Below are 25,423 nucleotides of genomic sequence, written 5' to 3' on the forward strand. Positions count from 1 at the left end.
CTACGCCTATCCTCTGCCCGGATCCCCACCTCTGATGCTCGCCTTCAAAACTTCTCCAGGGCTGCACCTCTTCTGTGGAACTCCCTTCCCTCCTCAATCACTCCACTCCTTCAAAAAATCTCTGAAAACTCACTTTTTCATTAAAGCGTATCAATTACACTGTCAGCAGGTTTCTCATCCCCCACCCCATGACTCCTTTCCTGCAACTGTCAAAAATGACATACCAAGCACTCAATAAACCCTTCTCTAACAAACTATTTAATTCCCCTACTTTAACCCTGTCAGGGACCAGGAACCAGACAGAGACAGAAGTAGATGCAAACACACCTTTATTAATAAATAACAAATAATAAACAAAAGCAAAGTCCAGGAATCAAGCAGGGGTCAGTCACCAGAGCGGGTAGTCAGACAAGCCAGGATCAGGAGCACGGAGAGCAGCGGAGTCAGGAACAAGGCCGGAGTCAGGAACCAGGATCAAACAGGAAACACAGGAACAAGGAGACTTCTGGGAAACAGGAAACCACGCAAGGGCAAGGAGGTTCTGGGCTTAGCTGCTTAAATAGGCAGAACTGATTAGCAGCAGGGTTGATTACTACTCACAGGTGAGTAACCGTGGCAACAAGCAGAAGCAGCTCAAGTAATAGCAGCTGCAAACTCAATCACTGAAACAGAAAGGTTTTGCTGTTTAAAACAGCAAAGAAACCCTGACAGTACCTCCCCCTCAACGATTCCCCCCATCTCTGTTGGTGGGTCCGGGCTTCATGGGGAAGCGGGCGTGATAGGAACGAAGGAGGGATGGTGCATGGACATCAGAGGCTGGAACCCAGGAGCGTTCCTCTGGACCGTATCCTTTCCAGTGCACCAAGTATTGGATCTGTCCTCTGAAGACCCGTGAGTCAATGATGCTGCGTATTTCATATTCCTCATGATTGTCAATCAGAACAGGACGTGGACGTGGCACTGAGTTGGTGTAGCGATTACAAACCAACGGTTTCAAGAGGGAAACATGGAAAACATTTGAGATGCGCATGTTAGCAGGAAGGTCAAGTGCGTAAGCTACAGGGTTAACCCTTCGAAGTATACGAAATGGCCCAACGTATCGGGGTGCCAGTTTTTGTGAGGGAACACGGAGGCGTAGGTTGCGGGAAGACAGCCAGACCCTCTCTCCGACCTGATAGGTAGGTGCAGGAAGGCGTCTGCGGTCAGCCTGGAGTTTGTAGTTCTGCATTGCGCGTTGCAAAGAACTCTGAACCTGCACCCAAGTGGAACGGAGTTCCCTGAGATGTCCCTCCAATGCCGGTATCTCCTGTGGCAAGAACGTATCAGGCAACATGGACGGTTGAAACCCATAGTTTGCCAGGAACGGGGATAGCCGGGAGGAGGCATTAATCGCACTATTGTGGGCAAACTCCGCCCAGGGTAGCAGATCAGACCAGTTGTTCTGGTGGTCAGAAATGTAGCAACGCAGAAACTGTTCCAGTGTTTGGTTAGCTCGTTCCGCTGCACCATTGGATTGCGGGTGGTAGGCCGAGGAGAAGGAAAGCTGAATTCCCAATTGCGTACAAAAAGCTCTCCAAAATCTGGACACGAACTGGCTACCCCTATCTGAGACTATCACTTTGGGTAACCCATGCAAACGAAAGATCTCCCGACCAAAAATTGTTGCAAGTTCCTGGGAAGTTGGTAGTTTTTTCAAAGGAATGCAATGCGACATCTTCGAGAATCGGTCAACAACCATGAGAACGACTGTATTGCCACGAGAGACCGGAAGATCTACGATAAAATCCATGGACAAGTGGGTCCAGGGTCGTTCACCATTAGGTATGGTTTGCAGGAGACCCACTGGAGGGCGTCGTGGGGTTTTGTTTTGAGCGCACACAGGACAGGCAACTACAAAAGCGGTGACATCCGAACGGAGACTAGGCCACCAAAATTGCCGGGATACGGACCAGATTAACTGGTTTTTGCCTGGATGTCCAGCTGCTTTGGAGTCGTGGTATGTACTCAATAGTTTCGTACGGAGGTTAATAGGTACAAAACAACGGCCATTAGGTTTCTCTGGAGGAGCATTACTTTGTGCAGCCAGAATCTCCTCGCCTAGGGGTGAGGTGAGGTTAGTACGGATGGTTGCCAGTATATGGTCCGGAGGAATCACAGGAGTAGGGGTTATCTCCTCTCTAGATGGAGGGGAGAACTGTCGAGACAAGGCATCAGCCTGGATGTTTTTTGTACCGGGCAAGTAAGAAACCACATAATTGAATCTTGATAGGAAGAGAGCCCATCTAGCTTGCCGGGGGGAAAGTCGCTTAGCTTCAGAAAGATATGTTAGATTCTTGTGGTCTGTGAGTATGAGGATTGGCACTGAAGTACCCTCAAGAAGGTGCCTCCATTCTTTGAGAGCTAAAATTATGGCTAGAAGTTCTCTATCACCAATCTGGTAGTTGCATTCCGCCGGGTTCAATTTCCTCGAGAAATACCCGCACGGATGCCTGGAACTCTCTGGGTTAGGACGTTGAGACAGGAGGGCGCCCACTCCTGTCTCAGACGCATCGACCTCAAGAATGAATGGTAAGGCAGGGTTAGGGTGTGCCAGTATAGGGGCAGCAGCAAAGGCGACTTTGAGAGACTCAAAGGCAGTAATGGCTTCCTGTGACCAATGCTGTGGATCAGCATCTCTCCTGGTCATGTCCGTGAGAGGTTTAACCAAGGAAGAAAAGTTGCGTATGAACTTCCGATAATAATTGGCGAAGCCCAGAAACCGTTGTATAGAGCGAAGACCCGTAGGTCGAGGCCATTTAAGTACAGCCGAAAGTTTCTCCGGATCCATAGAGAATCCAGTATCTGAGATAACATATCCCAAGAATGTAACCTGTTTGCAGTGAAACTCACATTTCTCCAATTTGCAGAACAGACTATTTTCTCTAAGTCTCTGTAGAACACGAGAAACGTCTGCGTGATGGTTCTCGAGAGATGTGGAATGGATCAGAATATCATCAAGATAAACCACCACACATTGCTGCAGCATATCTCGCAGGACGTCATTTATAAATTCTTGGAAAACCGCCGGAGCATTGCAAAGACCAAAGGGCATTACTAGGTATTCGTAATGGCCGCTCCTGGTGTTAAATGCGGTTTTCCATTCGTGGTCCTCTTTTATCCGGACGAGATTATATGCCCCTCTCAGATCAAGTTTGGTGAAGACCGTTGCTCCCTTGAGGCGGTCAAATAATTCCGTGATTAATGGAATGGGGTAGGCATTCTTAATAGTAATGCGATTGAGACCCCTATAGTCGATACAGGGTCTCAACTCGCCATCTTTTTTCTTTACAAAGAAAAAGCCGGCCCCGGCAGGAGAAGATGACTTCCGAATAAAACCCTTAGACAGTGCATCGGTAACATACTCCTCCATGGCTCGATTTTCTGCTACAGACAGTGGGTAAATCCGGCTCCGGGGAGGATTGGTACCCGGTTGGAGTTCGATACCACAGTCATACGGACGGTGTGGTGGCAGAACGCTGGCTTGACCCTTGTCAAATACATCTTGGAATTCTTGGTACTCAGCGGGTAAGGAAGAGGCAGAACATGCGCCCAAAACTTTGACCGGTTTCTGGAGACAGGACAATGTGCATTGCTGGGACCATGATAATATCTCAGCTTTGCGCCAATCAATTGTGGGGTTATGCTTCTGTAACCAAGGGTATCCCAAAACAACCTGGTAATATGGAGAGGAAATGACCTGGAATTGGGTCGTCTCATGATGTAGAGCCCCTACAGCCAGAGATATGGGCACGGTTTCTTGGGTCACGTGGGTTGGCTGTATTGGTCTGCCATCGATGGCTTCGAAGGCTAGTGGGGAGTTGCGAGACTGTAAGGGTATAGAGTGCTTTGCTGCAAATGCACAATCTATAAACAAGCCTGCGGCCCCAGAATCAAGTAACGCCCGGGTTTCAATGGATGAATCAGACCAGGAGAGGATAACAGGCACCAAGGGTTTGTGCACACATATCTCTGAGTTTGCAGAAAGACCACCCAAGATCTGCCCCTGACAGTATCTTGGGTACGGACCCTTTGCCGGACGGATCGGGCAAAACTTTAACATGTGACCGTGGTGTCCGCAGTATAGGCACAGGCCCTCCCTCCTCCTAAAGGCTCTCTCCTCGGCCGAGAGGCGTGAGAAGCCTAACCGCCTTGGCTCCACACAGACAGAGGACTCAGGACCAGGAGGCAAGGGAGGTGAGGGAGGTTCGGGTGGGCAAGAAAAGCTCGGTGTCAAATTTACAAGAGGCCTCCGCAGGCGCTCCTTGGATGAGGATCTCTCTCGGAGTCTGATGTCAATGAGGGTGACAAATGATATCAGTTCCTCGAGATCTTTAGGTAATTCTCTGGCTGCAATCTCATTTTTAAACACATCGGAGAGACCTTGTGCAAAGGCAGCCACAAGAGTCTCGTTGTTCCAGCCACCCTCTGCTGCCATGGTACGGAATTCACTGGCATACTCGACAATAGTTTTTGTGCCCTGAGAATTAGACATGAGTAGTTCGGCAGTAGGGGTGGAGCGAGCTGGAATATCAAAAACCCTATTGAAGGATGCAACAAATTCAGGGTAATTGTAAATAATAGGCTTCTCCGCCTCCCAGAGAGGTTTTGCCCAAGCTAGGGCCTTTTCAGACAGCAAAGAAATCATGAAGTGAACTTTGTCACTGTCTGTAGGAAATGCCTGGGGCAGGGTTTCAAGGTATCCTTTAACCTGATTTATAAATTCTCTGCACTGTGCTGGGTCGCCCCCAAAATGCTGAGGGAGTGGGACAGACCCAGTCATTTCTCTAGCCGCTACAGGTTTGGAGGTTACAACCGGTGCTAGAACAGGAAGTGAGGCAGAGGCGGCCGCAATCGCAGGCTGGCCGGGTACTGGATCCAGATGGGCATACTGGTCCAAATGGTGGTTCTGCTGGTCCCACTGGGTAAGCAGGTTAGGTATAGGTGTCTTGCCTGTACCATCTGTATTCAGGGCCCTTGCGTAATGTCAGGGACCAGGAACCAGACAGAGACAGAAGTAGATGCAAACACACCTTTATTAATAAATAACAAATAATAAACAAAAGCAAAGTCCAGGAATCAAGCAGGGGTCAGTCACCAGAGCGGGTAGTCAGACAAGCCAGGATCAGGAGCACGGAGAGCAGCGGAGTCAGGAACAAGGCCGGAGTCAGGAACCAGGATCAAACAGGAAACACAGGAACAAGGAGACTTCTGGGAAACAGGAAACCACGCAAGGGCAAGGAGGTTCTGGGCTTAGCTGCTTAAATAGGCAGAACTGATTAGCAGCAGGGTTGATTACTACTCACAGGTGAGTAACCGTGGCAACAAGCAGAAGCAGCTCAAGTAATAGCAGCTGCAAACTCAATCACTGAAACAGAAAGGTTTTGCTGTTTAAAACAGCAAAGAAACCCTGACAAACCCTTTGTGTCACTATACCCCACTCCCTCTAGCATGTAAGCTCATCGAGCAGGGCCCTCAACCGCCTCTGTTCCTGTACGTCCAGTTGTCTGATCTCAATTATGTGTCTGTTAGTCCACCCATTGTACAGCACTACGGAATTTGTTGGCACTATATAAATAATAAAATAATAATAATAATAATAATATAGTATATCCGATGAGGAACCCTTGTGATAGCTTGTTTTTGTTCATACTAGCGTGCTAATAGCCCCATTTCACACCGTGTCCTGTGGGAGTGCGAGAGCGCCCATCAAGCTTTGGGAATTCCATCTGTGATCCTCAGATCGCGGGTGTCTATTGTGGCAGTAATGTGCCTTACATGTTGTCTACATGCTCTGTCTAGTCATGTCATGTATGTCCCATAGGGTGAGGGGGGGGGGGGGGAAGGTCGCAACGTGGTGCCTAATTGGTGTTTTATCGTATGCTGATGCATAGATGTAGCGGATAATCAGATGGAGAGATGGATAGAAGTGGATAGATGTAGCCTCTCAACTGCTCTTACGGTTTTCTTATGTGGATTCGTAGGGATCATTCATTTGGGTGTTACTTCGTGTCCTGGTAGTCTCACGTGTTTGCATCTTCGCTTTGGGAGTGTTTGAATGTGTGGCCTCCAGCCATGGTCCCCACAGCATATCTAGTTTCTTAGTCTTGTTGTGTGATTCCGATGATAGAGTTTCATATCTATTGTATTGGTAAACCATTTCCTTTAGTTCTTTGTTGGTCGGACAGTATGTGGTTTTCCAGTGAAGTGCCAGGAGATTTCTAGCTGCTAGGATGATTATGGTAGCTAACTTCTTAGTGTTCTGTGTCCATGAGTCTGGAAGAAACAGCAGCAGACCAATTGTGGGGGTGAGTGAGGAACCTTCTCCCGTACCTAATGTTATCAGGGTTTTAGCATGGGACCACAGTGGCTTAATCTGTTCGCAATCCCACCAGATGTGGGTCATATGCCCTATTACAGCATTGCATCTCCAACAGTTGGGTCTCACTGTGGGGTATATTTTATTCAGTCGTTGCGGCGTAAGATACGCGCGATAGACTATTTTTTTTTGTGAGCTTGGGAGAAACATGCCGTGGTGCCCCGCAGCGCGTTTATTGATTTAAGCCATTGTTCATCCGTGATCTTGGGCATTCCCTCCTGTTCCCACTGCGATACATATTTAAAGTGGTGCGGTGGGTGTCTGTCTAGTAGGGTTTGATAGCATAGAGATAAGGTTTGCGGTTTCGTTGGCGCTGAAAGACATCTGTGAATGAGTTGTTTCTGGTAATTCTGTCTCTGGTCAGACATGTTTTTCGAAAATTCGACTTTAGTGGTGATGATGCTTTTCAGTTGGAGATACGGAAAAATAAAGGAATTTGGTAATTTATATTTCTTTTGTAGGTCAGGGAACGGTAATATCGTTGACCGATAGCATAGATCTTCGATGCTATGGACACCCAAGTCCGTCCACGCTTTTAGTGATAGCCACGATGAGATTGCCTCTAACGCTGTTAGAGGGGCTTGCGAGCTGAAGTGTTTGTTTGTAGGGGATCCAGTGTGGAGGGTGTCCCAAATCTTCATGGTAAGAGTAGTCGTGGGGTACAATGCATTTCTTTGTACTCTGTAGGGCTTTGGGGTCCAGAGGACATTTGTTAGTGATTTTGTATTCGTTGCTTTCCTTTCCACATCTACCCATTGAAAGGTGTTGCTAGGTGTGTGGAGTCGTACTGCTGCCTCCAGTATGTCAGGATCGGGACAGGGATCCAACACGCAGAATACAAACAGGAGCTAGGTACGTATACCGAACCTTAGAATGGCCGGACTAACGTACGTTACTCAGTGCGTCAACTACGCAAACCGGTGAGATTTTCTGTAAACAACCTCTCTGGCAACCCTGACCCCAGGAGACTATCTCACCTTGTTCCCAATCAATAATAGGGTTATGCTTCTTGAGCCAGGGATACCCCAAGACTATTGGAACTGAAGGAGATGAGATAAGCATGAGGGATATTCCTTCCTCGTGTAAAATACCAATGGTTAACTTAACTGGTATAGTCTCACGAAAAATAACAGGTTCTGATAATGGTCTACCATCTATGGCCTCAACGGCCAAGGGTGTATCCCTTAGCTGAGATGGGATAGAGTGGTTCGTGACAAAGGCTTGGTCAATGAAGCTTTCAGCTGCTCCGGAATCTATCAATGCCATAGCATTAAGTACTCCCTTCTCCCAAGCTAAAGAAACAGGTAACAGAAGCCTATGATCTTTGTAATCATATATAGAGGACAAGATAGAAACACCCAAGGCCTGTCCTCTTGAGAAACTTAGGTGCGAGCGTTTCCCGGACGGTTAGGGCAATTTAGGCGTAGGTGACCTCTTACTCCACAATACATACACAGCCCCTCCCTTCTCCTGTATTGTCTTTCACTTTCTGAGAGACGAGTGTTATCTATTTGCATAGGTTCTGGGAGAGCTAAAGTTGTAGATTCAGAATTCTGAAATGCGGGAGCTAATCTTAAGGAAGGTCTACGAGTTCTATCTCGAGTGTTCTGCCTCTGTCTCATGCGTTCATCTATTCGAGAAATAAATGAAATTAAATCTTCCAAATTTTCAGGAAGATCTCTTGTGGCAACCTCGTCTAGGATCTCATCTGATAATCCGTTCAGAAATACGTCCATATAGGCCTGTTCATTCCACTTGACCTCTGCCGCCAAGGATCTGAACTCTAACGCATAATCCACAAGGGTTTGGCTATGCTGTCTAAGACGTAATAGTAGTCTAGCTGCATTGGCCTTTCTTCCTGGAGGGTCAAAAGTCCTCCTAAAAGTAGTGACAAATGCATTATAATTATAGACTAATGGATTATCATTTTCCCACAGAGGGTTAGCCCATCTAAGAGCCTTGTCAATGAGTAACGAGATTATGAATCCAACCTTCGCCCTGTCTGTAGGGTAGGCGCGGGGTTGTAATTCAAAATGAATCCCTATCTGGTTTAGGAAACCTCGACAGGTATCCGGAGAACCGCCATAGCGTAAAGGGGAAGTAACACGGGAAGAGACTCCCACTGTGGCTACCTCTAGGCCTGTATTAACAAGAGAGATGGATGGTGTACGCATCTCCTCTGATTGATTACTAGGATGAGATAGCAATGCTTGCAGCGCCAGAGCCAACTGGTCCATTCTATGGTCCATGGCTTCAAATCTCGAGTCAGGAGAACCAATCTGAGCGTTTGTACCTGCAGGATCCATTGGCCCTGTCGTAATGTCAGGATCGGGACAGGGATCCAACACGCAGAATACAAACAGGAGCTAGGTACGTATACCGGACCTTAGAATGGCCGGACTAACGTAAGGAGAAAGCAAAGAATGGTCAGAGACAAGCCGAGGTCGAGGGAATGAGAGAACAGGTAAGCGAGAGACGAGCCGAGGTTAAAGGACACGAGAGGTAAGCAGGAATGAAAATACAAGCCGAGTCAGAACCAAAAAGACAAACAGTAATAAGAGCACTGAGTGACCAGACAAGCTAGAACCACGACAGGGCAATGAACCATTACACACATCCCTATTTTATACCTTGGCTCTTTGATTGATGACTCCGCCCCTGACGAGCCCTGATTCGTTGTTCGGGACTAGATTGACAGGTCGGGACGTGATTGCCGTCATGACGTCGGCTCCTGAGCGCCGCGTCATAAAAGGAGGCGGAGCTATCGCGGCCGGCGTGTAAACGGCCAGGAGAGCTGTGAGGATCGGGTGAGTCAGCCCCCCCTGAGAGGACGGCCGTCTGAAAGTCTAACCTCCTCCGAGGTAGAGACTTCAGGTACCCTGACACAGTAAAGCTGCTTTGTAATAAGTTATAAGCTTAGGTAATCCCAATTCGCCTTCTTTTGGGTTCCTCTGAAGTAGGGAGAGGGGTAAGCGTGGTTTCATCTCGCCCCACACAAATCTATTCAGTGTGCTCTGGATATTCTTAAACCACAACAACGGAATTTGTAGTGGTAACATCCTGAATATGTATAGGGCTTTTGGCAATATCATCATTTTGATTGTTTGTAATCGCCCCATCCATGATATTCGGACATCTTTCCATTTCTGGAAACTCAAATTGCACATGTTGACGAATGGTGCATAGTTAAGGGAGACCATCTTCTGCCTGTGTAGAGCCAATTTGACTCCGAGGTATGTGATATAATCGTGCCTCCATTCAAATTGGTAGGAGTCTTGCAGGGTTTTTAATTGGTGTGATTGTAGATTGATCGTCAGTGCTTGTGTTTTTGACGTGTTTAGTTTATAGTAGGATATTTGTCCATAAGTTTTTAGCAAGTTTAGGAGTTAAGGAAGCGAAGAGTCTGGTTGGCTCAAGGACATTGCTAGGCGGTAGTTGTGTGTTTGGATTTGTATGCCCGTAATCAGCGGGTCTCGTCTAATTTTATGAGCTAGGGGTTGTAACGATAAAATAAATAGAAGGGGAGACAGTGGGCAGCCCTGCCTCGTGCCATTGGTAAGATTGAAGGGAGTGGAAATGAAGCCTGAATTGGAGACTTGTGCTGAGGGGTTGCCATAGAGTGCCATTATTCCCTGGATGAATTCTGTGGGAATGACTTGGACAAAACTGATGTCATATACGGCCAATTGAGTCGGTCAAAGGCCTTCTCTGGGTCTAAAGCCAGTAGAAGGCTCTCTGTGCCCTGCTTCTCTACATGTGATAGTATGTTTAAGATCTTTCTGGTGTTGTCACATCCCTGTCTGCCTCGAATAAAGCCTGATTGGTCATTATCTACTATTCTAGGAAGTATCGGGGCCAACCTGTTTGCTATTATTTTGGCATATATTTTCATATCACAGTTAAGCAAGGATATAGGTCTGAAATTAGAGCATTGGGTGGGAGGTTTCCCTGGTTTCGGAAGTGTAGAGATATGTGCCTGTAGCATTTCGGTGGGCATTCTACCTGTGTGATAGCAGTGGTTGTATAGGTCTGTCATGTAGGGGGCCAGTATATTGCCAAATGTGCGGTAGTATAGATTCGAGAAACCATCCGGTCCCGGTGATTTGTGTGTCGGTAATTGTGCTATAGTTTGTAGTGTTTCTTCTATGGAGATAGGTTGGGTCAGAGATTGGCATTCTTCCCTAGTTATTTGTGGTAGGTTTACATCTCGTAAAAAGTCATCAATGTCGTCCTGTTGGGGGTAGGGGAGGAGTCGTCAGTAGCTAAATTATATAGTTGACTGTAATATTTACTAAACTCATCTACTATGCTTTGTGGATTTGTGAGTTTGCGTCCTCCTTCCATTTGAAGGTATGCTATTTTGGAAGCCGACATCCGTGTTTTGAGTTGTGAAGCTAGGATTTTTCCAGCCCTGTTACCCTCTTTGAAAAAATTATGTTTCATTTTTGTGAGAAGGTAAGTGCCATTTCTAGATCATTTAGTTGGGCCTGAAGTCGGAGGATCTTTGATGTGGTTTCGTGGGATGGTGTTCGTTTGTTCGTACTTGAGAGGGAGTTGAGTTCTGTGAGTATATTTGTGTATTTCAAAAGCCTCTGTTTCTTGTTGTAGCTGGCGTGTTTGATAAATTGTCCTCTAAGGACGGCTTTATGTTCTTGCCATAAACTTTCTGTTGGTATCTCTCCGTCGTTATTGAGTGAAAAGTATGTTTCGAGTTCTTCCTTAATTTGTGTTACTAAGTGATAGTCCGATAACAATGTATCGTTGAGGCGCCATGGTCTCCTGCCTTGGGTGGGGTGTTGCATTGTGAATGTTAGTGTGATAGGGGCATGGTCAGACCATGTGATATCTCCAATGTGTGTGTTAGCTATCGTAATATCAGTGTTTTGGGAAGTAGAAATCTGTCTATTCGTGAATAAGACGTATGGCTTATGGAGTGGTAAGTATAGTCCCTATTGACGCGATTAAGTGTCCTCCACGCATCCAAGATCCCATGGTCTGTAAGTGTTTTTGTCTATGAGTTTAGTGGATCGTATTCTTTTTCGTATGGTTCGTTGGTTGACTGTGTAGATGTAGTGTCTAGGCTTGCGTCGAGAAGGCAGTTGGTGTCTCCTCCTACAATGATATCGCCAAATTTATGGGCCTCCGTTAAGGTGAAAATGTTATCTAGTAAGGAATGTTGGTCGTTGTGTGGCCCATATATATTGACCAGAGTTAGTTGTGTGTTATTTATGATGCACTGTAAGATCTTTGTCATTTAGCTGCTTAATGAGTTGGAAGGACACCGCCTTGCTTATCAAAATTGTTACGCCTCGTTTTTTTGTCTTGTATGTACTATGGAATCCCAGGGGTTATCTCGTGTATATAGCATATTTAACACATTTAACAGTATATGTTTTGCCATTGGGCGGGGTCTTGCGGCTATTACTATAATGTTTGTATGTCACAGTGGCATCTAAGCCATAATCATTCAAATATTAAGCAATGGATATTTACCTCGCGGTACAGCCACCCCCTTCAATTATAACATTAAATTATGAAACATAATAGTACAACATGTCGTATTGTACATTACCATTACAGTCTCTGGTTACGGATCTGTAGACACTTATGTGAGTGTCAAAGTTCTATGAGGCTAGCTGCTGCTGAAGTCATTTAGCTGATGGTCGCTTCACCCATCCATGGGTGAGTTGCAACAGTGATTTGGCTGCCGTTCGGTCATCTGAGATTTCTTTCATTTCTTCTAGTAGCGGTATGTTCCACTCCTCTAAGGTGGTCTTCCCATCTTCTGGGGTGAGAAGATGCTTTTCAGTACCATTCCTTTTGATGATAAGTCGTGTCGGGAATCCCCACTTGTACGGTACTTCCGCCGCTCTCAGCGCTCAGGTGATGGGAGTGAAGGTTCTTCTAGCAGCTAGTGTTGTCGCTGACAAATCTGTGTATAGTTGGATCTTGCTGTATGCCTCAGGGAGGATTGGGTGTTTTCTGGAGGCTGCCATAATCGATTCTTTGGTGGTATAATAATGCAGTCTCGTTATCGTATCACTAGGCGTGGAAGCCTGCAGATGTTTAGGTCTGGGCAGACGGTGAGTTCTGTCCAGCAGTAGTGTCGACTCTGGAAGGTCTGGTACTAAATGTTGGAATAGAGTTGTAACATATGTATTGAGAGCGCTAGGGCCGATTTCTTCTGGAATGCCGCGGATACGTACGTTGTTCCTTCGGTCCCTATCTTCATGATCTGTAAGCTTGGTAAGGATAGAGGATATTTTTGCATCTATGTTCTCATAGGACGCCACCACGTTGTTGTGTGCAATGATAATCTCCTCTGTCTTGTTTTCAAGGTAGTCAGTACGTTCACCCAGTGCTTTTACGTCGGCCCTGATTTATTTTGCCAGATAAGTAGTGAGGTTTTAGAAGGTAGTCTCACGTGGAACGCTTAAATAATCGCTGTATTAGGGGATTTTCTCTCAGAGCCGGTCGCTTACACGTCCATCTGCGCTCGCGGTCAGGCGTGTGCATTTTTTACTGTCAGTTTATTTTAATATTTTGTTTAATATGCAGCACTAAACAATTAAACCTTCAATAAATCTATTTTATATGGATATTAATTTATCAACCCACTAGACATATTTATTTTTTATTTTCAAATAAAACAAAGCATACATTCAACACTGCTTTGCGATGAATATGTATTTTGATTTGTTTGTTTAACACTCTCACAAGCACACTGCATTTTTACAATAATTCAATCTACTGCATGTGTACGATATTTTACAAAAATTAGAAGTTTGATGTGTATATATATATATATATATATATATATGAAATTTAAAGAATATCAACACATAAATATAAATCTCAGAACCAAGTAACAAAAAAAAAAAGTACTGTTGATAACTATGCACTTATTCAAAGCCTACTCTATGTTTTGGGGTCATTAAGCATAAAGTTCACTGGTGGTCTATGGGAGGGGTTCCCAACCCATGGCACGCATACCCCCAGGGGTACAATTCAGTGCCCCAGGGGTACGCGAATTTTTTTTTGATAATGGCGGCGGTACACATGGGTTGGGACCACAGGCGACTGAGTCCCTGAAGGCACATGTGTATCGGGTGGCCTTAAGTGCTTTAATAGCGTGACCAGACCCCTGTGTTAGTGCAGCCAGAGCTGGGAGGAAGTAACAGCTTGTAACTACTTCCTCCACGCTCACACACTAAATAAGCCATGTGGGAGAGAGGGAGAGGAGGGGACGGAGCGGACCAGCAGAGCAGCAGGCCCCTAACTCCCACGAGACCCAGCCAGCCAAAATGAAGGAAACGGACATGTATGTGTTTTTGTGTATCTCTATGTGTGTGTAGTGTGTGTGTGTATGTATGTGTATGTCTGTGAGGCAGTGTATGTATCTGTGTGTCTGCATGTGTGTTAGTGTATCTGCATGTGTGTCAGTGTGTCTGTGTGTTACTGTATGTATCTTTGTGTCACTGTATGTATAGGTGTCTGTGTGTCAGTGTATGTGTCTGTGTCAGTGCATGTATCTGTGTGTCAGTGCATGTATCTGTGTGTATGTGTATCTGCATGTGTGTCAGTGTAGCTATGTGTCAGTGTATGTATATGTGTGTATGTGTATCTGCAGGTGTGTCAGTGTAGCTATGTGTCAGTGTATGTGTCTGTGTGTCAGTGTATGTGTTTGTGTGTCAGTGTGTGTGTCAGGGTATGTATCTGTATGTCAGTGTATGCATCTGTGTGTCAATGTATGTATCTGTATTTCTGTGTGTACGTTTATGTGTTTATCTGTGTGTCTGTACGTGTGTCACTGTATGTATCTGTGTGTCAGTGTATCTATATGTGTGTCAGTGTATGTATCTATGTGTCAGTGTATGTATCTATGCGTATGTGTATCTGCATGTGTGTCAGAGTATGTATATGTGTGCCAGGGTGTTTGTCAGGGTAGGTATCCTTAAGTGTGTCAGTGTATGTGTCTATGTGTCTGTGTGTGTATCTCTGTGTCAGTGTGTGTATCTCTGAATATGTGTATGTGTGTCTGTGTAACTGTGTATCAGGGTATGTATCTATGTGTCTATATGTGTGTCAGTGTGCATCTGTGTGTGAATGTGTGTATCTGTGTGTATCTCTGTGTCATGATGAGTAAGTGTAAGTGAGGATGTGCATCTGTTTGTGTGGCAGTGCATGTATATATGTGTCTATGTATCTGCATCTGTGTATCAGTGTATGTATCTCTGTGTCAGTGTGTATATACCTGTGTATCTGCATGTGTGTCTGTATCTGCATGTGTGTCAGTGTGTGTATCTCTGTGTCATGATGAGTAATTGTAAGTGAGGATGTGCATCTGTTTGTCAGTGTGTGTATCTGTATGTGTGACAGTGTATGTATATATGTGTCTATGTATCTGCATGTGTGTATCAGTGTATGTATCTCTGTGTCAGTGTGTGTATACCTGTGTATCTGCATGTGTGTCTGTATCTGTATGTGTGTGAGAGTATGTATCTGTATGTGTGTCAGGGTATGTGTCTGTATGTGTGTCAGTGTATTTTCCTATGTGTATCTGCATGTGTGTCAGGGTATGTATCTCTGTGTCAGGGTATGTATCTCTGTGTCAGGGTGTGTATCTGTGTTTCAGGGTATGTATCCTTAAGTATGTCAGTGTATGTATCTAGGTCAATACATGGCTAAAGTGCAGGAAGGAGGGTTTTGGGTTTTTAGAGCACTGGGCTGATTTTGCGCTTGGGTACAACCTGTATAGCCATGATGGATTGCACCTAAACGGAAGAAGAACTGCTGTGCAGGGGGATAAGATCGCTAGAAGGTTGGAGGAGATTTGAAACTAGTGGTGGGGGGGAGGGACATAGAAATCTACAAATTTGAGATACGTAAGAAATGAGATGGGATTTAGCTCAGCATATCTGGGTGAGGATGGAGGATGGGCAAGACTAGAACAGGGGAGGTATACAACAGTAAAAAAAATAGCAAAAAGTGACTTACTAATGCAAGGAGCCTAAATAACAAAATGGGGGAACTAGAGGCAATAGCATACACTAAGCAATATGACCTAATAGGCATAACAGAAATATGGTGGGATCAGACACATGACTGGGCAGTTGACTTAAATGGGTACACGTTATTTAGGAAGGATAGGAAAAACAAGAAGGGTGGTGGGGTATGCTTGTTTGTCAACCATAAGCTAAAGTCTAATCTTGGGCATTTAGAGCGTGATGAGGAAAATTTGGAAGCTTCATGGGTAGATATCTGCGTGGGGCAAAAGAAGGGAAATCAATTATTGGTTGGGATATGTTATAAACCATCTGTGACGAAGTGCCCTTCGCCACTTTGTCCTGGAGAGGCCTGCTTGCCTGCCTCCTCCCCTGCGACTATGGCCCTGGAAGATTTGGCCCTTTAAAAACAGTATTCGGCCCTAACAGAGTGCATGTCACTCATTCTGGCCCTTTAAATACAGTGGGGCCATTCGGTACTTGCCCTGTGTGAGCGGTGATACCCCAGATAGCTATGCCATGGAGCCTATTCATAGAATGAAAGACTATGGGAAAGACTTTAGCTCCATGGCAATTGAACTGTGTGAATAGGATCTGTGCGCTATTCGGTAGCTTTGTGCGCCCAGATCCCAGCTATCTGGGGATATGTGAAATGTCTGTGTGTTATGTGTAAAAGGGGACTTTATGTATTTTAAAGTGTTTTACTGTCTTTGTTTCCCCATGTGCTCAATGGAGTCTGTCTCTGTACTGGGAGGTAATTGGATTACTTCTCCATTGTGTCTCCAGGAGAGAAGACTCTGTAAAACCGGTCTAAACTGGAAAGCCATGCTGACAGGGGTTTTAAAAGATACTTTACTAACTTTTGAACCCCTGGTCTGATTCATGCCATTTTTTAATATGTTGTTCCCCTGAATGGATTGATTGTGGATATGTATTTTTATGAGAATGTGATGTATGGTTTTAAAATTACAGAGTATGTGTGGAAACTGTATTTTTACTGTATGTAATAATTATGTTAATTGCTTATCTGAGGGGAGGGGATGTGTGGGTTGTACTGTTACTTGATTGGTTGTTTTATGCCTCCCCCTGGGTGTGTCCTGTATGTGCACAACTGTAATAAAAAGCAGGCTGGGTGTTCCAGACCTCAGACCTCTTCTGACCCTCAATACGTAGCCTCGTCTTGTTATTGGAGGGAACTGCTATATCACACTGGGGATTGCTATGCTCTGCATATTCCCCTGAGCTTAATCACTTAGCTCTTTTAAGAGCTTGTTCCGGATACGCTCTCCTGGAGGAGAGGTCTTCCCACACGGTCCTGGAGGACAGAAACCGATCCAGGGTGGAAGGAAGACGGCGCGGCTCCAGTTAAGCTACGGCGGTTGTGGAGTCTGCGGTGGTTGTGGTGTCGTCTGCAGTGCTTGGAGTCCTCTGTAAGCGCTAGGAGCATCCATCAACGGAGGGTACTCGGTCGGAGTGCACGGAGCTCCGTTACAGTGGTGGCAGCGGTGGGATGGCGTCCTAGTGCGAGGAGAAGAAGCTCAGAGACACTGGTAACATTTGGAGTTACAAATTGAGGGCAACGCTAGCCATTGCGCAGCGTCCCTACCTACGGCAGCATGGAGCCAGCAACTCCCTGGACAGCACTCGAAGTGGAGGATGAGTTCAACTGGAGGTATCAGAGGCAACCAAGTTGGACTGCAGAGAGAGTGCCAGGAAAGAGATGTGGGACGAAGCCCTGGAGGGTGTCCAGCGCGGGCGAGGTGAGCGTCTCCCCAGCGAGGAGCAGCGACTACAGGTCAGAGTGGCCCTATGGATGCCTATGATGGGAGAACAGCCCAGGTGGGAGTTGGTAATGCAGCTTAATTCTCTGGCATGGAGGGAACTGGGGCTCGACGACGCATACCAGGCGCTACATTGGTATGCAGTTCAGTGTGTTCCCGGGATGGCTAAGTGCGACAGACCAGAGGGTGAGAATTACAGTGGCCCTGGTCTATTATGGGACGCCTGTGCAGGGCCAAGGTTCGGGGACACTGCAGAGTCACGGCTATGGGACATATATGAATCCAGAGCCCCCATACTAGATCTCCCTATGGATGAAGACCTAGTGCCAGACCTGTTTGAATTGACCATCCAGGAATGGGAACTGGAGCAGGAGTACCAATACCTACTCAGTTCCAGTCAGTCCCAGTATACTTTGGAGGTACCGGCAGGGCAGTGGGAGTCCCAGGGGGCCGAAGGTGCCGTCCTTCCCCCCCAGCGGCAGTGGGAACCCCAGGGGGCCGAAGGTGTCGTCCTTCCCCCCCAGCGGCAGTGTGAACCCCAGGGAGCTGAAGGTGTCGTCCTTCCCCCCAGCGGCAGTGTGTACCCCAGGGAACTGAAGGTGTCGTCCTTCCTCCCCAGTGGCAGTGTGAACCTCAGGGGGCCGAAGGTGTCGTCCTTCCCCCCCAGCGGCAGTGTGTACCCTAGGGAGCTGAAGGTGTCGTCCTTCCTCCCCAGCTGCAGTGTGAACCCCAGGGAGCTGAAGGTGTCGTCCTTCCTCCCCAGCGGCAGCCTGTGTTTCAGGGAGAGGAGCGCAGCACCCTCTCTCCCCAGCGGCAGCTTACCCTAACAAGGGGAGACACCAATCTCCCAGACGGCGCAGATGGGACCGTGGTCTCTGTGCCTGACCTACAGGGATGCTGGACAGCATGTCCAGATCTCCAACTACCCTTACAGGGACAACAGGAGGAGGGGCCAAGCTATGTTCCCAGCACCCCAGCAGAAGAGCTGGCAGCTGGGCAGAGTGCAGTCGGCCTCTGCCCTACCTTTGTCCCTGGTCCAGAGCCTGATGTCCTGCAGGCTATCCCAGCAGAAGAGCTGGCATCAGGGCAGAGCGCCGCTGGCCTCTGCCCTTCAAGTCCCCTCAGCGTGTTACCCCATCACCACAGCAAAATACCCAGGTGCAGTAACTGTTTGTTGTGGGTGGGCTGCTCTTGTACTTTGTTGTTGTGGGGGGGCTACTCTGACATCTGTTTATTGTGGGTTGGTGGATCGACTAACGGAGGCACTGACTGACAGAAGGTCAGGTGCCTGGTTAGTCTTCCCCCCAAAGGGGAGATGTGTGACGAAGTGCCCTTCGCCACTTTGTCCTGGAGAGGCCTGCTTGCCTGCCTCCTCCCCTGCGACTATGGCCCTGGAAGATTTGGCCCTTTAAAAACAGTATTCGGCCCTAACAGAGTGCATGTCACTCATTCTGGCCCTTTAAATACAGTGGGGCCATTCGGTACTTGCCCTGTGTGAGCGGTGATACCCCAGATAGCTATGCCATGGAGCCTATTCATAGAATGAAAGACTATGGGAAAGACTTTAGCTCCATGGCGATTGAACTGTGTGAATAGGATCTGCGCGCTATTCGGTAGTTTTGTGCGCCCAGATCCCAGCTATCTGGGGATATGTGAAATGTCTGTGTGTTATGTGTAAAAGGGGACTTTATGTATTTTAAAGTGTTTTACTGGAGGCGGAGCCAAACAGCGGAGAGAAGCAGACGCACATCTTAGGAGCTCTGAACCAAACGAAACAAAATTAACACAAAGCCGACAGAAAATACCCCCAACACCCGTTAACCGACAGCGGAACACCCCCCAGCCCAGATGGGACGAAAGCACAAGAAGCAGATGCCAGATAAACCGGCCCCAGGGCTCACGATAGGGGAAATGTGGCGGCAGGCGTGCGGCCCAAGCGGATCCAATATGGCGGCGCTCCACGGAGGCTGCTCAGACTATTCAGATGATTACTCCGAGGGAGCTGGAGATGAATACCTCCCAACCCCAGACCCAAAGCCGAAGGCAAAACCCAGCAGACCAAGGAAGGACCCAGACGCCGAACTGGTGACCACTGAGGTGTTAAAATCCCTGCTCGCAGACCTCCAAAAAAACATCCTCGCCGATGTCACTGCGTTAAGGGGAGAGCTGCAGGGCCTGACAGGTCGCATTACAGCACTGGAGGCCTCTTCCCAAGAACAACAGAGTACCATCGCCTCACTGCGAAGCGACATACAGGACCACGTGAACAAAATATACTATATGAAAGGCGCTTCGCAACCCAGGAAGACGCAAGACGGAGACTTAATATCAAGGTCAGAGGACTCCCAGAGGGGTTGCCGGAGACGGACCTACCACACATGGTCAAGCGCCTGCTTACCACCATTTTACCCACAGACCAAGCTAACGCCATAACACCCACAGAGCTCTTTCGAATTCCAAAACCGGCTGGGGCTCCAGAAATGGCCACAAGGGACACCATACTATCCTTTAAAAACGGGACTGACAAATCGAAGGTCCTCACGGCCGTCCGAGGCAAGGCCCCACATACAATTTGAAAATACCACACTAACCTTTTTTGACGACCTGTCCAGTGGAACTCTGGCGTGGCGCAGGTCTCTTCGGCCTCTCACCTCCACACTCCAGCGCAACAACGTACCTTATCGCTGGCGACCCTCACACACGCTCCTGATACAACAGGGTGAAACGTCGCACCAAATCCACAGCATGCAGGAGGCAGCGGCCCTTCTACGAACCCTGGGTCTACCACAAGACTTACCCCCCCAAACAGGACCCGGTGCCCCTACCACCCCGAGCCACAATTGGGATCCAGCAAACATCGCTCCTTTCAGACCACGGAGCACCACACCGGTTACATATGCCTCAGTTACCACATAGATGGAGCCGAAGGGTGCACCCTCCAAGCTCCACAATACCACGACCGACAACCAGACACAGGCTATGGAACAAGCCTGGGGAGGGGGGAGAACCTCTTCCGACAAGCGACAGGGACCACCGAAAAGGACAACACAAATATGTTAAACTGAAGCCTAGCCAGGGCACCGGTTAACTTTCATTAACTTTCTCTAACTTTCTCACTCGGGGATGCGGCTGTAGGCCGCAGCAAACCGCTAAACAGGACCTCTAAATCAAGACGGCCGACCATCTTGACATGACAGCGTGAAAGCAAGTTCGTTCTGTTGAAATTTCACATTGTAGACTAATTTTTACCATAAGTAATAGATAGCCTTTTGAACTGTTAATATATGTCTTAGCTCAAGTTATATTGCCTACTATATAGCTACATAATCAACTATGCCTGTTACAAGCTCCAGGTTAGAATTGATGTACTAGAAATACCTGTCCAAGCCAGTTTACAGTTTGTACCCACTTTGGGTGATAACGCCTTTATTACATGTATATTGAGGCCATGCCGCTCAGTAGCATTAGTCGCTACATATCTAAAGCCGGCTAACCACAAGAGTACCATAGCTATAGACATCACCCTGCTCATACTTACTATGTTTTTTCCATTTTTAACGCAACAGAGTATATCCTATGTAAGGGCGACGTATAATAATCTTTAATATACAAATTATTACTTTTTGCTCTGAAGACATGCTGGAGGCCGTCTGTGACACACCATGCCCTTATGGCGATTGCCATATGCGCCCCCGCTTAAAGTGGCATCTATTTTGTTATGGTCTCTACTTGTAATGCACTTAAATCTTACGTCCATACCACTCACGATCCCCACATAAGATAATGAGCGCAGTTTGGCGTACACGCCTCTACTATAGAGTCTAGGGTTACACTTTGACTCAATGCCACCGCTGCGACAGAGTGAGAGGGCTCATGCCTAGCACTTACCCCTCTTACCTGCAAGATGGCGACATGTTCCATTCTTTTAACCTGTTGCGCTCCTAGATAGCCTGACATGTATACTGGAACCGCACTATGGTACTAGCTAGCCCTACCTACACCCAGGCCCAACTAGTGAAGTTTTATACACGTTTAGCCTAACAGGAGGTACTCAAAAATTGATGTCAACCATATCCTAAAACAAAAGCTTAATGTTTTCACATGAACATGTTATATAAAAAATGTGCACTGCCAAAAAAAAAACAAAAAAACTTAAGCTACATTGTGTAAATCTCGCCTTTGCGTTAACTAACATAATTCATTTTTTTTTTTTTTTTTTTTTTTGCATGTTTACGCTCCAAGCCTTAAAGACAACTCACTAAGTCTACCTATTCTGTAAACGTACTATTTGTCTCTCTAACATGTATACATAGTGTTCTTGGTTTTTTTTGTTTGTTTGTTCTTTTTTTTTTTTTTTTTTTTAACTACTGCGAACCGTACTACTAGATTTTGCTTTATCAAAGCTTAATATGTATAGCCTCCCTAGTTAGTACCCACTTAAACTAACCCTAGCAACGGTTAACTCTTGTTATATTAACTCCTTAAAATTGTGCATGTCAGACAGGAAAACTCACATGTTAATTGAAATGTCAATCTACTGTCTACGTTTTCTCTCAACAAAACCTAAAAACTGTGCCGTTTATTCATATGCCATGTTTTGATTATTGTCTGTTACCGCTTACGTCTGCTATTGTGGCTGAGTAAGTCTATTGTTATACCTTGCACAACAGAAAATAAAGAATTAAAGTGTTTTACTGTCTTTGTTTCCCCATGTGCTCAATGAAGTCTGTCTCTGTACTGGGAGGTAATTGGATTACTTCTACATTGTGTCTCCAGGAGAGAAGACTTTGTAAAACCGGTCTAAACTGGAAAGCCATGCTGACAGGGGTTTTAAAAGATACTTTACTAACTTTTGAACCCCTGGTCTGATTCATGCCATATATGTTGTTCCCCTGAATGGATTGATTGTGGATATGTATTTTTATGTGAATGTGATGTATGGTTTTAAAGTTACAGAGTATGTGTGGAAACTGTATTTTTACTGTATGTAATAATTATGTTAATTGCTTATCTGAGGGGAGGGGATGTGTGGGTTGTACTGTTACTTGATTGGTTGTTTTATGCCTCCCCCTGGGTGTGTCCTGTATGTGCACAACTGTAATAAAAAGCAGGCTGGGTGTTCCAGACCTCAGACCTCTTCTGACCCTCAATACGTAGCCTCGTCTCGTTATTGGAGGGAACTGCTATATCACACTGGGGATTGCTATGCTCTGCATATTCCCCTGAGCTTAATCACTTAGCTCTTTTAAGAGCTTGTTCCGGATACGCTCTCCTGGAGGAGAGGTCTTCCCCACACGGTCCTGGAGTACAGAAACCGATCCTGGGTGGAAGGAAGACGGCACGGCTCCAGTTAAGCTACGGCGGTTGTGGAGTCTGCGGTGGTTGTGGTGTCGTCTGCAGTGCTTGGAGTCCTCTGTAAGCGCTAGGAGCATCCATCAACGGAGGGTACTCGGTCGGAGTACACGGAGCTCCGTTACACCATCTAATGTAAATATTAATATACAGGAAAAACAGCTGTTAGTGCAAATTGGGAAAGCTGCACTTCCGGGTAACATGTTAATTATGGGAGATTTTAATTACCCGGAGACAAATTGGGATAGAAGGACTAGTACTTCAGCAAGGGGAATCAGGTTTTTGAATGTGTTAAGTGACACCTTCATGTCACAACTGGTACAAGAACCTACTAGAAAGAATGCTTGTCTGGATCTTTTTATAACAAACAATGTTGATCTTTTGACCAACATTAAAGTAGGGGAGCATTTGGGAAATAGTGATCACAATATGGTATTTTTTTTTTTTTTAAATAAACTCAAAAAAGCCAAAGCACGTGGGGTATACTAAAACATATCATTTAAAAAAAAAAAATCTAATTTCAATAAGATTATGGCAGCTCTACAACAAATTGACTGGCTACACTTCTTAGTGAAAAAAATCACTGAGGATAAATGGAATCTCTTTATACAAATATTGGAAAGGAAATATATTTCTCAGTATGTACCATTGGATAATAAATATAAAAGAAACAAATTGAAACCAAAGTGGTTTAGTAGGGAAGTAAAACAAGAGATTGCAAATAAGAAAAGGGCATTTAAAGCTTTTTAAATCGGACAAATCAATGGCATACTATATAAGATATAAGGAAGCCACGAATGCTTTATACAAATTTTTATACCTTTATACAAATATTGGAAAGGTACATTTCTCAGTATGTACCATTGGGTAATAAATAGAAAACAAACAAATTGAAACCAATGTGGCTTAGGAGGGAAGTAAAACAAGAGATTAAAAATAAGAAAAGGGCATTTAATGCCGTTAAATTGGACAAATGAGAAATTGATAGCCAAAAAAGAAAAACCAACCCCCAAAAATTTACATAAATTCTAAAACCAAAGAAAAATGAATGTGTAGGTACACTGGAAACAGAGATGGGTCTGTTAGTTAATGAAGACCAGGAGAAGGCAGAAATTTCAAATAATTTTTCTTCAGTATATATTAATGAGGATCCTATGGCAAGAGATATGCAAATGATTGCTGCAAAAAACTTGCAGATAACTTATGATTGGATGACTCAAGACAAGGTGCTACAGAAGTTATAGAAAATTAATGTAAATAAAGCTCCGGGGCCTGGCGGTATTCACCCACGAGTACTTAAGGAGCTAAGTGTGGAAATAAGTGAACCTCTGTATTTAATCTTTCACGATTCTTTTGTTTCAGGAATTGTACCAGAGGATTGGAGGAAGGCAGATGTTGTTCCTATATTTAAAAAGGGTTCACAATAGAGATGTCCCGAATAGTTCGCTGGCGAATAGTTCCTGGCGAGCATAGCTTGTTCGCGTTCGCCACGGTGGGCGAACATATGCGATGTTCGGTCCGCCCCCTATTCGTCATCATTGAGAAAACTTTGACCCTGTACCTGACAGTCAGCAGACACATTCCAGCCAATCAACAGCAGACCCTCCCTCCCAGACCCTCCCACCTCCTGGACAGCATCCATTTTAGATTCATTCGGAAGCTGCATTCTTAGTGAGAGGAGGGACAGTGTAGCTGCTGCTGATTTAATAGGGAAATCGATAGCTAGGATAGTGTATTCAGTGTCCACTACAGTCCTAAAGGACTCATCTGATCTCTGCTGTAAGGACAGCACCCCAAAAAGACCTTTTTAGGGCTAGAACATCAGTCTGCTTTTTTTTTCTGTGTAATCTAATTGCAGTTGCCTGCCTGCCAGCGTGTGTGTCAGGCTCACAGCGTATACTGTGCCCACTTGCCCAGTGCCACCACTCATATCTGGTGTCACAATAGCTTGCATTTAAAAAAAACAAAAAAACTTTTTTGACTGTAATATAATAGCAGTCAGTTTCCTTCACACATGTGCATTTCAGGGCCTGCCAGGGCACAGTGTCACACCAGTGCAACTCATATCTGGTGTAACAGTAGTGTACATTAAAAAAAAATAGAAATTTAACTGTGAAATAATAGCAGTCAGTTTCCTTCACAAGAGTGCGTTTCAGGGCCTGCCAGGGCACAGTGTCACACCAGTGCAACTCATATCTGGTGTAACAGTGGTGTAACAGTAGTGTACATTTTAAAAAAAAACAACACTTTTTTGACTGTGAAATAATAGCAGTCAGTTTTCTTCACACGTGTGCGTTTCAGGGCCTGCCAGGGGACAGTGTCACACCAGTGCAACTCATATCTGGTGTAACAGTAGTGTACATTTAAAAAAAAAAAACTTTTTTGACTGTGAAATAATAGCAGACAGTTTCCTTCGTGCGTGTGCGTTTCAGGGCCTGCCAGGGCACAGTGTCACACCAGTGCAACTCATATCTGGTGTAACAGTAGTGTACATTTAAAAAAAAAAAAAAATTGGACTGTAATAGATTGAATAGCAGTTAGTTGTCTGCAAGCGTGTGTGTCAGGCCTACAGCGTCTACTCTGCCAACTTCTGCCAGTGCACAGTGCCACTCATATCTGTTGTCACAGTAGCTTGCATGCATAGTACCACTAATCGGAAAAAAAATTGACAGGCAGAGGCAGGCCACCCCACAGGGGCCATCGTGGTCGTGGTGCTGTGATTCCCTTTGGCCCTAGAATAATGCCCAGTGTTCAGAGGCCTTGTACCCTGAACTCAAAAAGTTCTGAGGACATAGTTGACTGGCTAATACAGGACACCCAATCTTCTACAGCTTCCACTCGGAACCTTGACGCACCATCCTCCTCCAGCT

Source organism: Pelobates fuscus, chromosome 1 (genome assembly GCF_036172605.1).
Source record: "Pelobates fuscus isolate aPelFus1 chromosome 1, aPelFus1.pri, whole genome shotgun sequence".
NCBI classification, from domain to species: Eukaryota; Metazoa; Chordata; class Amphibia; order Anura; family Pelobatidae; genus Pelobates; species Pelobates fuscus.